This window comes from Canis lupus, chromosome 4, assembly GCF_003254725.2.
Source record: "Canis lupus dingo isolate Sandy chromosome 4, ASM325472v2, whole genome shotgun sequence".
Taxonomy (NCBI): Eukaryota; Metazoa; Chordata; class Mammalia; order Carnivora; family Canidae; genus Canis; species Canis lupus.
The window spans coordinates 29336174-29357554 of NC_064246.1; the positions used below are offsets into that span (position 1 = coordinate 29336174).

The 21381-nt window shown below is 58.7% G+C and overlaps 1 protein-coding gene across 10 annotated transcripts in view; it reads left to right on the plus strand.

Annotated features, from left to right (window-relative positions):
- Window positions 1-21381, plus strand: part of ZMIZ1 (zinc finger MIZ-type containing 1) — a 231491-nt gene that overhangs the window by 152293 nt on the left and 57817 nt on the right. Inside the window, exon 1 of one of the 10 annotated variants that reach the window (XM_049109082.1) lies at window positions 11757-11889. The exons of the other annotated variants lie outside the window; for them this stretch is intronic. The gene's annotated coding sequence lies outside the window, so the exon portion shown is untranslated. Of the gene's footprint in view, window positions 1-11756; window positions 11890-21381 lie in introns of those variants that run through there. 10 annotated transcript variants of the gene reach the window in all.

The window sequence follows — 21381 nt, forward strand, 5'->3', positions numbered from 1 at the left end:
GACAGCTGTAATTACTGCTCATGCTACCATTATCAGCACTACCGCGCTAAACCTCTCTAATGCTATCATTTCTCTCCTACTAAGTCAATTAAAGAGTTAACTTTTATTGAGTCTTGACCACGTTCCAGAAGCTGGGCAAAATACTGCATGTGCATCCTCTCATCTTCATAGAAATTTTGAGGAGAGACTCAGAGAGGTGAGTTACTTGCTCAGGGCCACACAGCTAGCCTGTGGCAGGGCTAGAATTAGACTCAGGCCGTCCCACTCCAGACCTGCACACTCGGGTACCAGGTCAGATGCCTTCTAGAAGGAGAAAGGACGCTAGAGAAGCCCAGGGTCCCAGAGGCAGGGAGGCCTGATGTGTTTCCAGAGCAGGGCTGCCTTGTGAATTAGCCCATTGAAAGCTGCCCTGGTGGAGAGTCTAATAACCTCTCTCTTGCCTTGTTTCCCAAAACCTGAAAGTCCAGCTTTGAAATTCAATGGGTTTTCTTCAGATTTAAGTACTTGTCTCTCTGTATATTAAGTACTTGTCCCTGGCTTGTTTGCTCTGGAGTTTGAGGACCCCGGTGCGAGGCAGTGAGGCCAGGTCCCAGACTCGGGCAGGCCGGCCTTCCAGTTCTGGATCTGTTTGCAAGCTGGGTGACTAGGCCTGTCCCTTCACTCCAGGGCCTCACAGGGCGGCCGTCTGTCCATCCGTCTTGGAGACCACTAGGTCTGGAGGGTGTGTCTGCCCTGCACCCTCACTGTGACTCTGAGGGACTCCTCGGACAGCCCGGGTGCAGGACAGCCTCCTACAGATGAGACCCCACCCCCACCCCACCACCCAGGGCCCAGGCCAGTGATGTCAGGAAACCAACACACTCTGTCTGCAAAAGACCCGGGATTTAGAGGTTTTTCAGCCACTCATTGGGCCACCACCGCGTCCCAGGCCTTAGGCTGAATGCCTGGGCACAGGGCGAGTGACGCAGGTGTGCTCCCTACCCACTGGGAACTTGACTTGGTAGAGAGGACAGATTTGGAATAAACACCCTCCAGTGATGATGTCATGGTGATCAGCTGAGAGGCTTTCTCGAGGAAATGACCCTAGCAGGAGAAAATCTGCCCAGAGAGGAGGGCAAAGGAAAGGCATTTCAAACAGAGGGAAAAGCATGTGCAAAAGCCTTGGGTGCAGAAGCAATGCACCCTCCTCTCTTCTTTTTTCCAACTTGATATCCCTGCACAAAATGCTCTGGGCCTCGGTTTCCTCACCTGTAGAATGGGAACAATGCCACCTGCCTCCCAGGGTTCCGAGCAACTGAGAGATTAAGAAATATGAAGGTGCTGGTGTCTAGCACTGCTCCCCTGAATGCCTAAGGAATCTGGAGGCTGCCACTTGGCTCCTGGCTTCCAGTCACCCCTCGACACTCGAGGCCCCTGTCAGTACTGGTTGTTCCTCAGCGCAATTAGGTAATTAGGCCAAATTCAATTACACACCACACTCCCAGGTCTGTCTGGGGCCCGAGGGAGGCGTGGGCTCCCCTTGCTGAGGGGGAGCAGCGGAAGCGCTGGCTTGGTTCCCAGGGCTGTGCCTTCCTCCCATGCATCCCAGAATACTGCCTGCATTCCGAGTGGAGAAACTGAGTCAGGGAAAAGGAAGTGCTGCTTGGCTCCAAACCATCACATCCCCAGAGGTGAGATCTCTGGGCTCATTTCTTTCCCTCCACCCCTTGGGCATCCCAACTCAGGCTGTTGGCTCATGGCTTGCCCCGCCTTTCAAATTCATCAGAGGTCCCAGCTCCTCATCCCTCTAGACAGGCCCTCAGAGTGGTGGCAGGGTAGGGTTCAGCTTCTGTGTCACTTCTGGATTTGTGGCCGTTTCCCCTGCCGGCTGCAGGCAGGCACCCAGGCACTGTTCAACACTGTTTGGTATTTTGGGTTTTTGCAGTGAGCCTACCTCCAAGGAAGCTAGGCCAGCCAGGGTTTATCAGTGCCTTTAAGGGACTTGCTGGAGGCATCTAGATAAGAGCAACTCAGGTTGAGAGTAGCAGAAGGACCTTCCTAGAGCTACCATAAGACTTCCAGGGCTTTGAGTGCCAATCTAGGGAGCTCAAGCTTGAACCTGAGCCTGGCAGCACTGGGGAGCCACGGAAGGTTTTCGAGAAGGTAGTTATGTGGTCAGATTTGCCTTTTATAAAACCGTAGCAGGTAGAGGGGGCACCGAGGAGCCAGAGGCAGAGAAAACAGTGTAGATGCTCTTCTGGGTGTCCATAAAAGAGCCTGCTGGGGTGGAACTGTGCCTTGTGTCGAGGGAAAGGTACAGATGCTAAGTCTCCAGCAATGCCTCTTGCCCGTGGCCAGCCCATAGCTGTGCCTCGGAAGTTCCATTAGTGACTTGGGATTTGTTTTAAGCTTCGCTGTGGAGTTACTGGTTCTGAAGACTGGGTACGGCACCTTTCGGAGGAGAAAGTCCTAACTTTGGACTCATTTCATTCTACAATGAAAGGGGTTGTATGGGGTGTTTTTTTTTTTCTAATCACAAAAGTAATATATGCTCCTTATAAACAGTTAAGGCATACCGAACATTATAAAGAAGGTAGAGCTGAGGTGCCACTGACATGGGATAATGACTTGGTGAGTAACTGTTATTCAATGAGTATTTGTTGAGCACCTACTATGTGCCAGGTCCAGAGCCACCAGGGATAGAGCAGTAATCAAAACAGACAAAATCCCTGCTCTCGCGCAGCTCAGGGTCTACCAAGAAGGATATGTGTACAGACAGACTGCACATAAATTTGCCAGGACGGATGTTAGCGGGCCCACTACTTCAGAACTGGCTTCTTTGTCTTAAGAGGATTGTGTGTATTATAGGCACCCTGCCTGGCTTGCTCCATCCTTTATAGGTTGTTCCTGGGGAGAGGTGGGGTATCAGCTCAATTGTGACGGTTCTTCCTGGGACCTTCCCAATCAGACTTAGTGAGACCAGTGCCCCTAGTAGCAGAGAGGCCAGCATCTGCACTAGATGTCCACACTGCATGGGGAAGCTGTGTCGCAGAGAGACAGTGATGTGCTGTTGGCTACACAACAAGCCCCCAGCCTCTCTCCTGGCAGCATCTCTCAGCTGGGGACTTGGCCTCCGGTGGAGGGAGGGGTGTGCTGTTCCCACCTGCCAAGCTCAGCTCTGCAGATCCCGATTTCAACATCAAGCCTCCCACTCCTTGCCCTGCCCTGGCGGCCACTTTGGATTTTCCCCAGACAGACATTCCTACGTGGCCTGTCTGCTCATGTCCAACCGCTTCCCCCCCACACCCCTGGGCGCCCTAGGGAGAGGGGGGACACCTGAGACCACACGGGGGAGTGAAGGAAGCTGCCAGGTTCCTTGGGCTGCTGTGGGCTGGGTGCAAGGGGCTGGCAGGGAGTGGGCAGCGGGGGCAGTGTCCTCTCACTCAGGACTGTCAAAAGAGGAAGGAAGATGATCATCACACAGGTGATGCGGGGTTCCTGATGAACTTCAATGGGTTCAGAAGGTTCACAGAGCTGCTGTATTGCTGCCCGGAACATACTGAGGTGCTTGGGCATGCTTCTCAAGCACCCATCTTCTCCTCTTACCTAGGAGAGCACCCCAGAGCAGAAATGGCCACAGAAGCCCTAACCTACTACTCCTAAGATGCCCTCTGCATTTTCTCATCCTCAGCTTACACACCCCACGTGACAGGGTGCTCACTACCTCCAGGGCAGTCCTGACTGTCCTTCTGAGCCCAAATTCGATGCCCCCACCCCACATTCTTGATGTGCATGACCCCCTATGGATGAGGAAAGGAGCCGAAGGGTCCAGAGTCTGGCCCCCAACGTCCCTGTGAGGAGGAGGAAAGGAAGACAGAGTGGTGCAGACCCTCCACATCCAAATCCCATCAGCTCAAAAAGAGGCAGCTGATGGACAAGAGCCCTTTAGAACAGTAGGCCTTCAGATCTGTCTAGCACTTTACAGTTTGGAGCACATGCCCTTGACCGTATACTTGGTGGGAACCAGCGTCGGGAGACATGGCTTGAGGCTCTGGAACAAGCCAGATGTCTTAGGCCTAGTCCTGGCTCTACCACTAATTTCTCGTGGTATTGCCGGAAGCCCTGGCCCCTCTCTGAGCTTCAGTTCCCTCATTCCAAATGAGGCTAGGGGCTCTTTACTCCAGCGCCAAATGAGTTGATGATCCCAAATGGTCAAGTAGAGGCTCTACAGGCAAGGGGCTGGCTGTAACAGGCTATGCAGACTCAGGGGGCACAGTGGGGTCGGTGGTTGCTGGAGCAGCCTGCGTTCAGCTCCACGGCCCCCCAGCCTTGGGCCAGACTGTGTGCGTTGTCTTATTAACCCCTTCCCTGTCTGAGCTTCATTACTCAGTCTGCAAGGCGGAGGGCATCCTCCCGGGGCCTGCTTGAGCCTTTGTCTGGGGAGTGTCAGGAGTGGAATTCAGCTGCTCCTGGCCCAGGACGGCCGGGGACGGGGAGAAATGCTGCAGAGGCAGGGAGGCAGGGAGGCAGGGAGGCAGACAGCTTCAGCGGGAAGGGAAATTGCCTTTCCAACTGCAGGGAGCTTATGTCAATCCAACCCAGGGGCGTCCGGAAGCCCCCTGTCAAAGCTGTGTCCTGGGAGAAGCAATAAAACCCCAGGACTGCTGAGGCACAGACATTCGAGCTGCCTTGGCTGGCCCTTCCCTTCAAAGGCAACTCCAGAAATCAATGGAAAGAGATTCATTAGAGGCCTGGGTGGCGAGCTCCCCACCACCTCCGGCGGCCCCTTTGTTAGCAGGCCTGGGCTTCCTGTCTGAACAGGCTGCCTCCGCTGAGAAGCCACCCCGTGTTCTCCCAGATGGTGGTTCGGGGCCTCATCTCTGGGCGGGCGGGCAGGCGGGCAGGCGCCTCCCGTGCACTCAGTCACTCCTTGACTCACGCATTCATTCAGGCAGCTGGTTCTTGATTCGTTCCTACAGCAGAAACCTGCATGTGCCTGGCATCCTTTAGATCCTGTCCACGCCACACATACACAACAGACAGAAGTCGCTGTTGACGTGCAGCTTGCCTTCTGGCCAGGACACAGCGTTAACGAGAGAAATAAGCAGTCACAAATGCAAAGGGACGAGGGAAGTCAGGAAAGAGTGGGAGGAAGTGTGGGGAGGGGCCGCCTTTGTGGCAGAGGAAGGCTGCCCGAGAAGGGGTCACCCGAGCCACGTCCTGGTCCTGCAGGAGGTGGGCCGTGAGCCTGGCTACCTGGAGAAGAGCGTGCCGGGTGCACCACCCTGGGCACCTGCGGTCAGAAGGCCAGGGAGGCTGGAGCCGAGTTAGCCGAGGGCAGACTAGAAGGAAATGAGGTCGGGGAGGTGACAGGGACCAGGTCACGCGGGGTCTTGTGGGTAATCGTAAGGGCTGTGGGGCTTCACACACTGACTGAGCCAGAGGCACGGCAGGAAGGGACTTGAGGAGAGGAGGGACGTCCTGTGACTTCGACTCTGCAGTGTCACGGGGCACGTGGTTTTGTTAGGGATGCCATAACAAAGTACCACCTGCCCCGCAGCTTGGACCACAGAATTGCAGGGCGCTGAGGGCCAGAGTCTGCCCCAGCTGAGATCAGGGTGTCGTGTCAGCAGGGCCGTGCTCCCTCTGAACACACTAGGAAAGGATCTGTCCCAGGCCTCTCTCCCAGCTCGTGGCACCATAACGCCATTACCACTAGGCAAACTTCCCCCTGTGCGTGTGTGTCTCTGTGTCCAGATGTCTGCTTTTTATAAATGGACATCGGTCCTATGGGAGTAGGGCCCACCCCAATGACCTCATCTTAACTCAATCATCGGCAAAGGCCTATTTCCAAATAAGGTCACACTCACGGGTAGTGGGGACGAGGACTTCACATATTTTGGGGGGGATAGAGTTCAACCCACAGCATCACAGCACACACTCAGCTTCTCAAGAATTATCACCGATACCTCCTTTGGTCGCCCTGAGGACCTGGTGTTAGGTGCTTTCACTGCCGTCGTATGAAGGAGGAGATACCGGCCCAGGAAGCCTAGGTGACTTGTCCATGGCCACCAGCTAGTCAGTACTTGTTTCCTGAGTCTCAGCCTCCAAATCCACAGCTCCTCAGCTAGCAGGGACATGGCCAGTTCCTTCCTGTCTGCCAGCCTCTCTGCCCCAGTAGCATGGGCAGACAGCCTAAGGGGGTGGCCCCCTTCCCAGCTGAGCAGCTGAAGGACAGACAGCTCTTGGAGACTGAAGCTACCACTACCAGACCGCCCATCTTGTGCCTGGCTCCTGGGTTCCTTCCCCTATCTCTCTTCCTTTGGCCTGGCAGGAGGCTCTCCTGGGTCCCCATTAACCTTGCAATCGTCAGGGCCTCTCAGAGGTGCCAAGTGGAGGTGTGGGGCAGGGGTGGGTTTTGTTTTCTGGAAAAAAAAAAAAAATGATGATAAGATTTGGGCAGAAGCCAAATACAGCCTTCTGGGAATGCAGTCTGAGTCTGGGCTGAGGGCCCTGCTGGGGGAGAAATCCAGGAAGGGGGGCAGGGTGCAGGGATAGGAGGTTCTGATCCAGGCAGGTCTCATTCTCTACCACCACCCCAGCCTCCCCTCGGGTGGGGCCTGGCCAACCAAGATGTCAGGTGCACGCTTACAATCACGGTGAATAGGATAAAGAAACACAAAGAAAATCCTTCTGTATATGTAATGTGGTTTGGTGTGCTGGAAGCAACAGAGAACAAGAGTCATACAGCTCTCATCACTCCAGCTCGCTGGAGTGACCTCGATGGTCACTGTCTTCTGGATCTTCGAGTCCCATCTTAGGAATATAATATGACGGTTCTGTGCAGACTTGGGCAAGTGGTTTAAATCCTTCTGGCGAGTTGTCCAGACCTCCCTGTGCCTCAGTGTTGTGGTCCATAGAGTGGGAATAATAATCACACCTTGTTAGAGGGTAGGGACCACATGTTGACATTCAGAAAGTGCCTGGAACAGCAAACAGCCAGTCACCCACAGTGAGCTCTGTATGATTAGGAAACAGGAGAGGCCTGGATCCAGCTCAGGGGGTCCCAGCTGTTTCCCAAGTAGGAGTGCGCCCTCCCGCTGCCCCCACGTGTGGGTGGGGTTCTGAGGCAGGGACAGGGACACCTCCATTGGCTGGGTTGCTGGACTTCAGTCAGTGCCTTCCTTCCTCAGGAGTGTGGGAGTAGAATCGAGGGGATGGACCTGGGGGAAGGAAGAAGGGAAAGGGGACAGAGGGAACAAGCATTATCAAAAGCCATGGGAGTTGGTGCCCTGGCCCCTCAGAAGTGGGCAGGAGAAGGTCTCTGGAAGGCAAAGGCCCTGAGTCGACCCCTGCCCCCAGTGCAGTTGCTTGAGCCTTCCTGGGCCAGCCAAGCTGGCAGTGAGGCAGATGCTCCACGACCTGTTACCCCGAGTACGTATGCATTCCTTTATTGAACATTTTGGACACCAAACTTCTCCATGGGTCCTGAAGTGGGCCAGTTGCATGAAGGTGGACGACCCAGGCAGCTCCTAGGTCCTCCACCCACGCCGGTCACACTCATGTAGACACCGGCCCGGGGCCTCCCTGGCTATTTCATCCTCCCTCTGAGTGCTCCAGCCTGCATGGGTGACATCTCTGAGTCATCGGGATCCTTGCTGAGACCTGCTGAATCAGCAGGCCCTGCTTGAGAAAGACCCAGCTCTTGAGAAGGGAAGGCCCAGAAGAGCCTCCCATTGGGCTCATTGTTCTGCCTCCCCTCAGCCTCGGTCAGAGGGAGCCTGGCTTTTGTCTGCCCCCCAGGCCTCCCACACAAAGCCTTGCTGGAAACCCTGGGCGGAGCTGCTGTCGACCCCTGGGGGAACATACCTCCTGGGTGGCTCTGCTCTTTTTGCTCTTTCTCTCCTTACCGGCCTGGGCCCGGATGGGATCCAGGCGGCCCTGCCCCCTGTAGGGTAGCCTGGGAGCCCGGGAAGATGCTTTTCCTGCACCTCCAGCCACAACTGTGGTCCCCTCCCCCCATGGTCCTGCAGGAGTGGGTTCCGCATGACAGGTTTCCCCAGCGAGGGGAAGAATCCTCCGGAACGAGCCACTGCTGCCTTCCTGGCTGCAGCGCTGTGATTTATTGGCGGCTCTTCCTCGCCAGGGCCCATGGCAGGAGGAGTTCAAACACCCGCAAGAAAAGCCACCCGCTATTGATCCCCACATCAGGCTTCCCAAGCGCTCGCGGGCATTCATCAAGGAGCCGGGGCACTGGGGCCGCAACTCTCCCTTTTCTTCTTCCTTTCTTCTGCCTCCCAAGTCATTTCCCCCCGGGCTGTGCCCCCCTCGCCGGGGTCACTCGGAGAGCTCGCCGAGTGACTGCCGGCAGAGGTGGAGGGCGCCTTTGTCTGCGGTCCCTTTCCTGCAGATCCTTATCAAGGCGTGCGCCCAGGGGGTGGAGCAGGCCACTTTGGGCTCGGGCTTTTGAGCAGATCTTTGGAAGCTGGAGCCACGGAGTTGGAACGTCAAATGAGGAGTAAGCCCTTCTGAAGCAGGAACTGGTTACAGTACCCGTATTTCTGTATACTCGGGACCTGTGGTATTAATATGAGCTCGCTAACCTAGTGGGCCTGATAGGGCCTTGCGGGCCTGGAAATTAGCATGTGAAAACCCCAGCTCCGGCCTGGAGGCCTTGTGTGCCGGCTGGGGAAGGGATGCTTGAGAACAATTTGTTTTCCTGGTTACGTAAATCTGCTCCGGGATAATATTTTCTTTTCTTTTCTTTTCCTTTTTTTTTTTTTTTTCTTTGGCTTACCTGGAGAAAGTCAAAAACAATTGGTCCCAGCCTGAGGAATTTAAATAAGCATCTTAATGCTTTTCTCCCACCCTGTCCTGGCGGAACTGGGAGGCTGAGGAGGCGGACTGGTGGGGCTGTCTTACTAGTTTTCAGGCAGTGACGCCAGGTCTGTGTCCCTCTGGTATAAACCTCAGCTCCAGTCTGCCAGATTCTGGCTCAATGGACAGGAAGTGGTTTTTCTGAACTCAGTGCCTGGGGGCCGGCTACTTGGTACCAACACATACAGGGAATTTCAAGAATGAACCTGGAAGTTCCAAACATTCAGGTCTTTGGTGGCTCGGCAGGCACTGAGGATCAGCAGGCACTGAGGATCAGATCGGCACGGCGAACTACCATCACGCAGAATTGCTGGGAGGGGAGGATCCAGGAGGAGTGTATTCCGGTTATCTGAAATCTTGGCTATTTGAATTCAGGGTGATGTGACATGTTAAAACCAGGTTAATGTTAGAAATCTGGTTTTGAGGACTTCTGTCTCAGTGTTTTCTTCCGAAATTTGGGCCAGATTGTCAGGCTCTGTTTCCCAGGGGGTCACTGGCTGAGCACTGGGCTTTGGAGAACACTGTCTAGGGGATCTGCAAGTGGGGACTGGGTCAGCCAAAGTAAGAAAGATGGGAAAGTCTTTATGGGGCCATAGGGCTCTTCTGTCTTGACATCCCAAACCCCTATGGGGCTGCTTGGGAGGGCAGAGCCCCCAACAAATATCTCACTTAAATGACTGTCCCACACAGAGACCATCCTAACCCAAAATAAGGAAGACTCCTTGGAAGAGGTGAGACCAGGGAATTCTTGCAGAGCAGAGAAGTCCCTGTTTGCCTGGCTGCCCCTGGGGTTGGCCCTGCAGGAAGGGGACGCCAATTAATCTCTCTTGCAGGAAGTTAGTTCTTGTCCAAAAGGCAGCAAGTTATGAAGTATGAATTAATCTATTTAACCAGCTCCACGGAGGGAAAGCCCATGACAACTGCATTTCCAAATGCCATCCCCGAAAGTGATATTTCAAGTGGCAGTGGGTGGGATTAGAGCCTGCTAACGATTTATGTCAAACAAGGAGCAAGAATATAATTTCTAGATAAGTGATTTGTCTCAGCCACTTCCAGGGCGGGCAGGACAGACGGTATGGTTTAGGGGCCAACCAGAGGCTCAGATTGAAAAAGGAGGGGAGCATCCAGGAATGTGAAGTGTAGAGCAGCAACAAAGGCTAGTGGACCCGGTCAGCTCCCCTGTGATGTCTGAGAGAGCAGGGCACAGCGGTCAGTATAGAGGAGATTGTAAAGACAGTTCTGGCTACCTTTCTTTAGGATGAAGGATGGGCGGGGGGAACCCTTCGCTTCCTAGTCGTTTGACTTAGGTCACCGAGACATTTTCACTGGCAGGTGGGTAGGGCTGGGGGAGGGGGCTAGGAAACGTTTCTCCCGAGGGGGTGATGGTTGGGGAAAGAGGGAGGGGCGCAGAGCCCTCGGGGCAGGACGGCGGGTGGTGGGCTTCCTGGGGCGGAGGGGTGGAGACGGGACGAGCTCAGCGCAGCGCCAGGAGACCTTGCGAAAGACAGGCTGGAAGGAAGAGGCCGCGGCCACCACAGGATGCAATGTCAGGAAGGCAGCAGCTCCCGGGGCGGGGCAGGGCCGAGGCGCGCACCGCAGCCGCCCCCGGCTTCCCTGCAGCCGCTGGCCGGGGGCACAGGAACTCCCCGAAGTCGGGGGGGGGGGGTCGGGCTCCGTGCACCCGCGCCCCCTGCCCCCGGCTCCGCGCTCGGGGAATCCCGGAGGGAGGGGGGCCCCCAGGGTCAGGGTGGATGCCGAGTCGCCTGCCTCCTCCTCCGCCCCCCTAACCGGTTCCGAAAATCCTGCAAACCGAGGTCGCCATCCGGATGACCCAGTGCCGCCCCGCCCCTCCCCGCCCCTCCCCTCCCCTCCCCGCCGGCCGAGACCGCCCCCGGGCCGGCTCGGTCCTCCGCCCCCACCCTGCCGGGGACCCTCATTAGCATGACCGCCCGGGGGGCTTCGCTGGGGGGCCGGTGGGTGGGGGCGGGAGGCTCCCCGAGTCGGCCACCGCCGGCGGCCCCCTCCGGCGACAGCGCTCCGGGAGACCCGCTCGCACCAGCGCGGCTTCCAATTAACCGCGCGGGCGGCGGGCGCGGGCGCGGGCGCGGGCGCGGGGGCGGGGCGGGGGGAGGGGGCCCCGGTCGCCGCCCCCGCCCGGAGGCTGGAGCGCCGCTCGGCGGGTCGTGCGCTCGCTCGGCGGCGGCGTGCACCAGCACCACCCCTGCGTGCAAGTTTGAAATGTGAGCTGCTGCCTCCGATTCCTACTCGCTCGCGCTCCCTCGCAGCCAAGTGGCTGGGCCGGCGGCCTGCGCGCGCGAGTGAGTGCGGGCGGCGGGCGGGGGGCGGGCGGGGGGCGGGCGGGGGGGCGCGCGCGAGCCGGGGCTCCCCGGAGACGCCGAGCAGGTCTGCGAGCCTTTCATCTTCCTCGCGCGCTCCTCCTCCTCCTCCTCCCCTCCCCCCTCCGCGGCGCCCCGGCCCCCCGCGGGCGCACGCAGGGTGGGTGGTCGCGGCGCGCGGGCCGTGGGAAGTTTCGCCGGCGCGCCCCGTGCGCCCCCGCCCCCCGCGCGCCCCCGGCCCATCCCCGTCCCCGGGGGGCTGTCGCCTGCGCCCGGGCGCGCGGCTGGCTGCCTCCTCGGCGGCGGCGGCCCCATTAGCGGAGCCTCCGCCTGTGATTGGCTTCGCCCGGGAAGCTGGAGACGGGCGATGAATAATTGATGCGTGCGGTGCGGTAGCCGGACGGCGGCGGCGGTGGCGGGCAGCCGCGAGCGGGAGCGCGGGAGCCGGAGCGCCCTCGGAGCGGGCAGCGCGCAGCGAGCGGGCGCCGGAGCCGCCGGGGCCCCCGCGCCGCCGCCGCCGCCGCCGCCGCCTTCGCCCGGGCGCGGAGCGGGGATGCAGGCGGCGCCCGCTGCCTGCGCGCAGCCTTTGTTCGGCGCCGGCTGAACCCTGCCCGGAGACGCTCGCCGCGGCCCTGAGCCGCCGGGCCGCAGCCCCCCGCGGGCGCCGGGGCGGGACCGCGGCCGGTGCAACTTCCAGGTGAGTGCGGGGCCGCAGGGGTCGGCGCCGGGGCGCCCGCGGGCCGGGCCGGGCTCCCTCCGGGCGCGGGGGTGAGTGTGCGAGCCTGTGTGTGACAGAGGGCCGGTGCATTGTGGGTAGCGCCGTGTGCTGCATGGTGTCAGCCCGAGGCTTGGCCGCGAGTGGCACAGGCGTGCACCGGGCCCGTTTTGTGCGCCCGCGGGGCGGGGGGGGGGGCTCGCTCCCTCCCGGCGCCCCCCTGCACCCTCCCCGAGGCCAAGTGTGCTTGGCGCTCCAGCAGACATTTTACAAGGCTCCATCCTCCATCGTCCCCCCTTGCACAAATAAGAACGGGCCGGGAAGCCTTCCTAGCACAGCACCAGGCAGCGGCCCAGGGTCTTTAACTTCAAGCTGCTCCTTTGTCAGGTTGCAGCCCCGAGCCCCCCACGGGCGCTGGTGATGCCACCATTGCGGCGCCCTTCGGAGAGCTGGTGGGTGCGGAACGGACTTCTGACAAGTGTTTGCTGGGAAGCCGGCTGGAGAAGGGGGGGGGTTGCACCAGCCAGGAGGAAGGTGCCTTCCACCCGGGTGCCCCCGAGACTTTCTCAGAAGGCAGCGGGGCCAAAAGGTTGTTTCTGGGGCCTGAGTGCATGGTTCTGGTGTCAGGGTCTTCCTAGGCTTGGTGCCCAAGCCACTAAATAGGTCCCGGTTCCCGGGGCCAACGGGAAGCCCGCTCTGAGGAGACTGGGTGAGTTCAGGGCTGTGACTTTCCCTGCCCTAATCCCTTGCACCTGCAGGGAGGTGGCACTTCCTGAGACGGGCTTCAGGTAACTGTCATTCTCAGGATGGGGGGCCAAGACCCCTGCCCTTGACTGTCAGGCCCAACTGCCAGGTGGGCACTGGGCATGACCGGTGGCTCTTCCAGCAGGAAGGTTTTGTGAGGCAACTGGCAACGAGCTGGTGCCAGAGTGCTTCTTAATGGCCCAGCCTGGAGGCGGGGAGCAGTATGGGCCAGAAATCCTGCCGGGCTGTGAGTTGGAGTAGATACGATGGTACCACCCTGAATCCAGGGTGACCGTGATGGTGTGTAGGGCCTCAGGCCCCTCTGGTCCTGGGGCAGAATGCTCACCTCCCATCCACTACAGGGCAAAAGGCTCTGTCCCATGGCAGGGGCTGGGGGTGGGAGTGGGAATCTGAGCTGTGGGGTCCATGTGGCTACTAACAAGCCTGTTCCCCTTTTTGTGTATCAGCTAAGCCATGACTACCCCCCAACTAGCTGGATTCAAGTCCCCTCCTGAGCTATTTTTACCGTGAACTTCCTTAGTGAGAAACCACCGAACAGCGATGCTTTGGTGAGAATCTGGGTCTGAACCGGAAGCAGCAGGCTGCACAGGGTTTGCCTTGCCTCACAACGCCGTCTCCACTCCCCAGCACTGCCGCTGGGCGCCTCCACCTAGCTCCCTGGTCTCACCGGGGCCTGTGCACTCAGGGACTTGGGAACCCCGGCTTCAGATGGGAAAACATGTGTGAAACCCCGAGACCACCCAGTAGGGGACCGAGGAGCTTAACCGGTCTGAGGTCCCACTGGAAGGAGAGGCCTCGACTCTGGACTCCCTGAAGGCAAGGACCATAACTCCTCATCACCGTGTACCCTGGTGCCCACTGCAGTGCCTGGCAGGTGGCGGACCCTCGGCGACTGCTGTGAGGACTGCATGAGCGGGTCTGGAGCTGCTTTCCCGGCTAGGATGGGGAAGGGGATAGAGGGGCAGCAAGAGCACTTCTGGATTTGAGTTAGTGCTGGTTGAGCACCCAGCGGCCAGGTCCTGTTCAGCCCCTGGGAACTGTCGGATGAGTCCCCATTCTGGTGTCAGCCAGTCAGACTGAGAAAGGTGCCCCCACCGATACTCAGCCCAAATCCTGCCTGGGAGTTTCCTGCTGGCTCTTTCTGGGTCACACCCCAGGGGGTAAGGGTGGCAGGTGCATCAAGAACTATACCATCCAATATGATAGCTCCCAGCCATGTGTGGCTGTTGATAAATTTCAGTGAACTAAAAGTAAAAGTTGAGTTTTCTCCTTTGTAGCAGCCGCATTTCAAGTGCTCAGCAGCCACATGTGGCTGTTCGGGTTGTAGATCGTTTCCACTGTGATAGAAAGTTCCACTGGGCAGCACTGGCCTATGAGGATGGAGACCTGAAGCAGAAGTGACGTGAGGATGCTGGTCCAGAGCCCACAGGTGTGACAGTGCAGGATGAGTCCATTCAGTAAAGCCATCTTCTGTCTTCTTAGCACCTTCTTTTTCTGGCAGCTTCCCTGTGAGGGGAGTATAGACTGGCCAGGTATTCCCATTTAGGGCGCGAGAAAACGGAGGTTCAGTTTTGCCCAAGGTCAGCCAGCGGGGGGGCGGGGGGGGTGACGTGAGCCCCTCCTCTACCGGTGCTCTGCCTCCCGGCAGAGGTCAACCAGGGGGCAAGGGTGGGCAGCGGTCCCAAGAGCAGCCTTAGGCCTCCCCGAGGACCGTCTTGGTGCCTGCTAGGCGTCACTCTTGGTGAAGTCATCCATCGATCGGGTGGGAGAGCCAGCTCAGCCTCTGGTCCCCAGGAACAGAGAGTTCTGTGCTGGCAGAGCTGGGAGAGGGAGAGAGGCTCTGGGTGAGGGCGGTGTTTACCTTGATCGATGCCGCTCTGGTCCCGAGGGAGAGGCTGGCTCATCTCTGCAGGGAAGGACCCCATCGGTGGGCCCGAGGCTGAGTTCGTTAGCACCACCCCAGGGAGGGCTGTGCAGACCCCAACCCAATGGGAAGAATGAGCTGGCGACTTTGGCTGGCACAAGATGCCCTTCGCTCCCTCCCTGCCAGGGCCTGCTGCCCCTCATGTCATGGGACATTTGCTTGGCACACTTGCCCTCACTCTGCCTCCCCACCCCCCAAGCCTCAGCTGCTGGAGGAAACTCTCCCAGGGCCTGGCAGAGAAGCATCAGCCTCACGGGGGAGCCTGCTCAGGGAAAAACAAGCCCCTGCCCTGCAAGCACACCCAGCTCCTCAGGGAGCTCCCAAGCCACTAACCACAGGCAGGGAAACACAGTCAGCCCACGGCCCAGGCTGGTGAAGGGACTGCCTGCCCCAAGGTCACACAGCAGGGCAGGCTGGCATGGAGCTAGTGCCCACTCATGGCCCGCTCCGAATCCCAGTATGTCATTTTGAACTTGAGGTTTTTTTAAGATTTAATTGTGCCTTCGGTTGTCTGTTCCAGCGGTGAGGTGAGGTCACTTTGTCTCTGGCCTTGGCCCTGTGTCCTGTGGTACCTACCTCCCCCCAGCATCAGCCTGCCTGCAGCCTCCAGCCCTTACATGGCCCTGAGCTGACTCAAGGGAGGGGTCTGAGAAGGGGGTGGCCCTCTGCCAGGGACCTCTGCGCCCCTGGGAGACCATCTTCAGGCCCATCCGGGGGAGCAGGAGGGATGAGAGGACCTCTAACCCCATGCCCAGGCTCCCAGGCCCCGTGAGTGAGGTAGGGCGGTGTTTAAGGCCCCTGTGCCTTTCCCCGGGGACGAGGCGGCAACACCCCCAGCACTCCTGCTCCCCAGAGTCTGATGTGCTATTTGTTCTTCAAAATAGACCTACAGAGTCAGGCCCTCGCCTCACTGCCCAGAGCGTTAGACTGCGCTGCCCAGCAGCACCCAGGCAGGTGAGAAAGTAGGCCCTTTCCTTCCCTTTGGGTACCATAACCGGGGCACTGATTTCTGCTCTGCTCAAAGCCAGCGAGCTCTCCAGCCTTCTCTGAGCCCCCTTGCCCCTCTCTGGGTCCTCCTCCTGGCCCTGCCCACCTGTAGGGAAGGCCCTGCCTCCCCAGTGTCCCACCCCTGGCAGTAGTAGTAGGCACTTCCTGCCTGTTTGGTGAGAGAAGAACGGAGAGGGAGGGGGGCTTTAGTCAGGATCCCCACATTCCCAGACCCCAATCGCTTTGGAGAGTCAGTAGTTCTGAGGTAGGGCCTGGCCTCTGTGATTGGGCTTTGGTCTTGTCGAGTTCCTCCAGATAATTCGGATACCGTCGTGGAAACGTGGCTCCCGGGGCCCAGCCCTCAAGTGATAGTATCTATGACCTGGTGCCAAATTAGCGTGAGCCCTTTGGCAAGTCATTTCCCTTCTGGGAGCCTCTGTTCTCATCTCTGTACTGAGAGCATTGCTCTGTGCCTCATCTCTAGAAGGTAAAGTCCGCTCTAGGAGTCTTGGGTGTGCGTGGGTGTGCGGGGGGCGGGGGAGACACGGGCAGAAAGCCTTGGTCCTGCCTTTGGGCGCTGCCAGCAGCGTCTGATGGTACAGGGGAATAAGAAGGCACAGCCGGGCCAGGAGGCTTGAATGGCCACAGGCCCGGGCCCCACCCTCCCAGGAGCTGCAGAAGGTAGAGGGGGAAATGGGAAGTCTGAGGCTGGAGTAGCCTGAAACTCCTCCCAGGTGGAACTTGGTTTTTGGAAATGGTAGGATCTGGGTCTTGGGCTCAAAGGGCAAAATGAACCAGCAGAGGGGGGATGGCAACCTTGGAGAAGGGAGGGTATCCCTCCCGATGAAGCACCAGAGTAAGCGTGGGAAGCGGAGCCATGGCTGAAGCCCCACGGGGAGCACAGATTGTATCCTGGGGGCACCGGGGAGCCATTGAAGACTCTGGATCCGGCGATGCTGCTGAGCGGCGGTCGGAGTCCATGCAGGGAAGTGGGGAGCAGCGTGAGCTCGCAGTTCTGCTGCGGGAACATCCCTGCCTCTGCTGACGCAATGGAAAGCCTCCTCTTGGTGCAGGGTTCCTGTTTTGCGGTTGCCCGTGGTGGGGGGCGAGGGCAGCCAGCGCTGCTTCTGAGGAGCTCCGGGAACTTGGTGGAACTTGTCCAGACCTCCTCTTTGCGCCCTCAGCTCTGTCCTGGGAAAAAAAAAAAAAAAAAAAGGATGTGTTTGTGTCTCCAGTCCCCCCGGGGCGTCACAGCCAGGCCCCAGAGGTTTTTAATCAATGTGGGCAGTTCCCTGGGGCTGCAGGGGGACAGGTGACAGGGGATAGCCTATGGGCTTGCTGCATTTGGTCTCACACCATGTCGGTGGCGTCCTGGGTCGGCAGAGCCCACGAGGTGGCCGGAGATTCATAGGCGCCTCTGTCCACCTCCCAAGAGTATAGTCTGGTTGGCAGATCCACAGTGTGCACGGAACATTCAGGAGGGTCTGGTTCGGTTCCTGTGTGCGCGGGTGGGCTGTGAAAAATTGCAGGGCCGGGGGCATGTGGGGAAGGAGCCCCGGGAGGCTTTCTTCTATCTCCCCTCCATCCTGTGGCTTCTGGGCCCAGTTCAAATGTCAACACCCAGGAGGCCCCCCCGGCCCCCCACCCCCAGCGTACAGAGACTCTCCCGGCAGCCCCGTACCCTCCTTTGGATGTCCGGCACTCACCACCTTATGCCAGTCTGTTTCACGTGGTCGCTTGCCCACCCAGGTGCCAGCCCTAGTAAGCTGTGAGTCGCAGAACAAGACATCCATGGCTTATACCGGTGCCAGGTGCTTGATAAGAGTCTCTTAAATAAGCAGCCCAGGGCATAAGTGGGTCACAGCAAAGGCAGTCACCCGGGGAGGAATGGGGAGCCCTGAGTTCCTGGCCCAGCTCTGGCTTCCCAAGTTGACCCTTGTGACGTTCCAGAGCCCTCGTCCTTCTTCTACAGGAAGAAGCGTGGGGTTTCCTGTGCTGTCCTGTAGGATGGCCAGTAGCCACATGTGGCCACTTAAATGTGTATTAGTAAAAATTAAGTGAAAATGGATTTTCAGTTCCTCAATCACACGAGGCACATTTCAAGTGCTCAGAGCCCCAGGGGGCTAGTAGCTACCGTATTGGACGGGGCCGTGGTTGGACGTTTTCCACCATCACAGTGCTCTTGGACAGAGCTGCTCCTGCGGGCCTCAGAGCGCCTCTGTAGCTCTCATGGTGGTTGTCTGAGGGGGGCAGGGTCCCGAGGCCTGCCTCCCTGCCAGCAGTTCCAGGGGCTACTCCTACCCCATATCCCCCTTGCTCAGGGCCCCAGACTTCCCCTCTGTCCTTTCTGTGAAGCATAGGGTCCCAAAGGACCTCCCTGCCCCATCCCCACTGGGGCTCTCAAAATGGGGCCACAGCATCCTTCCAAAGACAGCGTAGGGGAGTAATTATGAAACCCACATCTGTCATTTACTGGGTAACTTTGGGTAAGTCACTTAACTTCTCTAAGCCTGTTTCCTGGTCAACAAAATAGAGCTGCCTGTGCTTGCCTCTGCCTGGCGGGGTGGCAGTGGGGAGTCAGTGAGACGGGGTGGAAGGCGCGGTACTCCGTGTCTGGCACATGGGATTGCTCAGTACATGGCAGCTTTCATTACCATCAGGTTGACTTAATTCCCTCACAATCTACGTTTAGCTACCAAGCCAGCTGGCCTTTTGGTTTCTTCCGAATTCCTGAGTCTGAGAGACGGGGTTCTTTCTTGTCCCAGCTCCACCTCGGGCCTCAGGGTGCTCATCTCTGAGATGCTCCTCCCGCTGTGCGTTGTGACCAGAGACCTGGACTGTGCAATCTGGAGGGTAGGGCTCTCCAGGGGCTCATGCCTCCCGCCTGACCTCAGTGATGGGAGATCCGGAGAGGGCCAGGGGGAGGCAGAGAGGGTGTGAGTGTCCCTGTCACTCGTCCATCCTGATGGGAGACTGAGGGGGCCGCTATGTGTGTCCCAGCTCTGCAGGAAGTGTGCATGGGCCTGCACCCATACCCACTTTCATTTCCCTCCTGGGGAAGGAGCTGCAGATCTATACCTTGGACTCCTGAAGCCCCCCTGGGAGACTTGCACAAGAATCTCTCCGAGCCCTTGAAGCCCACTAACCATTTGCTGGAGCCTATGAGCCCCCAGATTGTGTGGGTTGTGTTTTCTGGGCAGAGTGCCCCATGAGCCATGCCATGTTGACATGGGTCTTGGAATCACAGCAGCCCTGAAGAAGGTAGGCTGACAGATGAGGCCTATGGGTCTGGGCCTGGCTTCCAGGGTCCAAAGGGCTTCTGGAAAGGCACTCAGTGCCTTCGTCCTGGAAGTTTTAGGAGCTGGGGTGAGATCCCAGAGCCTTTGTGCTTGGTGCTGGACCCTGGGTAGCAGGACGACACTCAGGCCCGGCCTTGGGGAGTGACAGCAACAAGTCTCAGGGAACAGACTTGCTAGTAGGAAGGGTGCGGGGGCATCTGGGGTGGACGCCCAGACAGGGGCTTCCCGGGGATTTGTCTCCATGGGGGAGTGGTAGAGGAGGTGAGGGCTGGGCATTCACAGAGGGGGTTCCACGGTACGAGGTGGGGGGTCAGGTGGGAGGGGTGTGGCCCTCCTGCTCCCCCTATTGTGGGTTGACAGCTGTCAAGTCCTCAGAGCTCACCCTGCTGAGCCTTGCCCACCAGCATCTCCCCCAGCCCCTCTCCTGCGCCTTCCACACTGGGACTGGAAGGGACATACTCCCAACCCTCCCTGCACCTGTTTCCTCATCTGCAAAATGGGAGAATAGTGCCCCTCTCACAGGGTTGTAGGAGGATTAAGGAGTAAATTCCAGCTGTAGCTTTGGTTTTTTTGGTTTGTTTGTTTGTTTAAGACTATGTATTCATGAGAGACCCAGAGAGAGGCAGAGACACAGGCAGAGGGAGAAGGAGGCTTCCCCTGGGAAAGCCCGATGTAGGACTCGATCCCAGGACCCAGGGATCAGGACGTGAGCCGAAGGCAGATGCTCAACCCCTGAGCCACCCAGGCGTCCCCCAGCTGTAGCTTTAAACACAGTGCTACGACCGAGTCAGCCCTGAGTGAACCATAGCTCTCCTCGCTGCCCGGTCATGGGTGTCCTTGGATTCGTGAAAGGCCCATTCCTCCAGGGACGTATCCTCTCAACCCTCCACTGCAGCCCAAGCCTCTCAGAAAGCTCCCCGCCTTGCACCCGCCCGTGTGCCCGCGTGGTGGGGGGGCTCACTCCAGTACCAGCCCTGAGCCGGTGAGCATGCAGAGTGCCCACCTCCCCGGCGAGCCCGAGAGATCCTGGACCAACAGCCTCACTGCCTCCCCACTCTTGGCTAGGAGCTTGGGGCTCCCCAGTGTTTGCTGAGAAGCTTGTGGCTTCTCTCTGCAGGGCTTTAGGACAACTTGCGTAACCCTCTGGGGCGTCTGCTTTTCATTTGCGAGCCCCTAAAAGCCCTTGGGCAGGGAGCTGACACCCCTGTGCTAGGGACTCAGGGCAGTGGCTCTCAAAGCAGAAAACACCCTCTCGCCTGACCTTACTGGATCCAGGGCAGCCTTAACCACTGGGCCTCCACTTCTGAATGCCCCTCCACACCCTAGGCTGGCAGCCCAGCCCGGGGAGGGGGACGCCCACAGGTCAGCGCCAGGCTAGGAACAGGGGCAAGGGCCAAGCATCTGCTTCCCTTTGTAAGCACAGGCCCCACAGGATATGGAACCCTCCCTTCTGTCCGGGCCACTCTGACCCTTGAAACAGGGATGGGGCCTCCACCCTCTCCGTGCCCCTGCCCAGAGGCAGCCCTGGGCAACCGGGAGCATCCCGCCTGGTCAGGTCACCCTCCAGACCCAGCACCCCCGCCCCCCGCTCCCCTACTGAGAGCTGGGCTCCCACAGCCTGCCCACCCAGGAATTAAGCCTCCCCAGCATCGGGCCTGTCAGGGGCTGATAATCCTCTCAGAGCTTTGCATGGAGTTGTACCTTCTCCAAGAAATGCGATTGATGACCTGGATAAGCTCTTTGTCCTCAGGTTACAGTCTCTTCGATGGAGATTTCTTCCCAGGTTGTGGCTTACTAATTGCTCCCTCCTCTCTCCCAGGAGTGTGGGGTGCCCCCCACGGGGCCCCTGGGCTCCTGCCCAGACGGAACCCGGCCTCTGGCCAGGCCTGGCTTCCCTGGACACCTCCCTGGTCTTGGATACCTCGTACCTGCAGCCTTCCTGGCCCCCACCCAGGAGACCTGAGCTTGAGATTGCTCTCTCTGCCACTCGAGCTGCCTCTTCCTTAAAACGGGGGCACCCTCCCCCCGCAGGCCTGTTGTAACAGGAGCTTCGGAGTGTGTGCAGGCGTCCTGCGGAGGGCACGGGATGCATGCCCTCCGTGCTTGTGCGCTTACTAATATGCTCGCCTGTGACCCTCGCCCAGTCCACTGTGCAGTAATTACAGCACTCCGCACAGCCCTCCGTTTGTGCAGGAATATTGGATTTCTTCAAGTTCATGGCTGTAGCTCATTCGAGTTTTTATGATCCACATCCGAATGGGCAAAAAAGTGCACACTAATATGTTTTGAATGAATGAATAAACAAACGAAGAGCTGGCTCTGGGTGGAGGACTGTGGGGAATGTAAAGGAAAAATAAAAACAGAACATGATCCCTGCCCTCTGGGAGCCTAATGTCCCCAAATGAAGATAGATCTGGAAGGCGCTGGGTGTACAGGGCCATGGGTGTGCCCGGCACTGGAGCAAGGGTGAGCCTATTGCAGGGAGTACATGTTGCAGAA